Source organism: Armigeres subalbatus, chromosome 1 (genome assembly GCF_024139115.2).
Source record: "Armigeres subalbatus isolate Guangzhou_Male chromosome 1, GZ_Asu_2, whole genome shotgun sequence".
In the NCBI taxonomy this organism is placed as follows: Eukaryota; Metazoa; Arthropoda; class Insecta; order Diptera; family Culicidae; genus Armigeres; species Armigeres subalbatus.
Genome location: NC_085139.1, coordinates 41,972,483 through 41,973,980, shown reverse-complemented (window position 1 = coordinate 41,973,980; position 1,498 = coordinate 41,972,483). Strand labels below are relative to the sequence as shown.

Sequence of the window (1,498 nt, the reverse complement as noted above, 5' to 3'; positions counted from 1 at the left end):
TTCAGAACGAAAATATTTGTTTTTGAATGAAGTTGTAAATATTATATTAATAATAAAAATACATATAACTATAATTGCCCTATTGCCCTATAACAATAATTGCCCTATTGGCTTTGTTCCGGAATTTTCCATTTGCTGCATGGACCTGAATGCAGTTCTATCCGCTGCTGTGGTCGTAGGTCGCTGTGGTGAATGTCATGAAGCGTCTGGATCTATGGATGTTGCAATTTCTGTTAAATATGAAAATAAGATTAATCATTGTTAATGTAGATATGTGGATCAAATACAGAACCCCTTTGTTAATCCTAAACTAGTTCAGACAATCGGAGTTCGACTCGTTACTCCATCCCATCCCGATAATCAAATTTTGTTCGGATTAACGGAGGGATACTTTACTTATCTGAGATTAGAAATTTTTGAGCGGCAAAGTTGTTTTTACATGATGATTCGGGAGTAGCTTCTTCCAAAGCATTTGAAATTCAGATTGGGTTCCGGTTCCCAATTAGAAAAAATGACTAAAACTTACCTTTACGGTACCTAGCGAATAAAGCGGATTACTGTATTTGCAGTTCCGGGGCCAACTGAGAAGAGCTTGACTGGCTGCGGTACCAACAAGCAGTCTGGAGAAAAGCAAAGAATTGGTTCTCCTTGTATTAGTGTTCCTCCAGTCGATTCAAAAAGATTCGTCCGTAGCTAGTACAACTGGAACGCAGAAGGTGTCAGTCAGAAAATGCAATGTAGGTGGTATTCTTGATGGTGTCTGTTTTCACAGCTGGAAATATAAAGTGTAAAACAATGTGTTACAGTGGGAAGCTTGGAAAACAAATTAACTTACCTGTTGAAACAATGGGTATGGCGAATTGGGTCTTTACGCTCCATCGGAACGCGTTTCCGGAATATGCCACTGACCCCGTGTCTTCTTGTACTTGTTCCGGTACTGAGGAAAGACAAAATACAAAATAAGATTTCTATCGAGATTTTTATCCAGACACCTTACCATAGCTTTAAGTATCCGGGACACGGAACAAGGAAATTCCCCTTCCTTCTTTTCTTCTTCATACTTCCATGATCATCGCATTATCGTTATATCACCACTTGAATTTCTTGCATATTGCAAAGGATATTAAACTCACAAAAACATCTTTTTTAAAAGCTGATTTTAGTCTAAAATCCCAGAGTGAAATTATTATTTTTGTTGCTTTTTGCTTTTTCATTAAATAGTGACACTTTTGGGGTCGTTTGAATGCCAACACAGGTTCGTTAAAATCAATTAATAGTATTTTATGGATAAACATATGTGATCGTGGTGTATGAAGTATGAAATTTGCTATAAACATTGGCAATTGAACTGAGTTTGTGAAAAAATATATTAGTAATGTGAAATACATCAGACTTCATGGTGTAACTTGGATTGAAATTTCTACATTTTGAAACACACGAGTCGAACGTGTATTTGTTATGGATATTCATGGATATACATGCCACATCGTGGTGTATC

At 36.6% G+C, this 1,498-nt stretch overlaps 1 long non-coding RNA gene across 1 annotated transcript; it reads right to left on the bottom strand.

Moving 5' to 3' along the window:
- Window positions 1-93: 93 nt before the first annotated feature.
- On the bottom strand, window positions 94-1,196 carry LOC134208313 (uncharacterized). Its single transcript, XR_009978612.1, has 3 exons — window positions 836-1,196; window positions 527-772; window positions 94-230 (listed from the first exon to the last, which is right to left on the bottom strand). It is a non-coding gene; the product is annotated as an uncharacterized LOC134208313 (long non-coding RNA).
- Window positions 1,197-1,498: the final 302 nt, after the last annotated feature.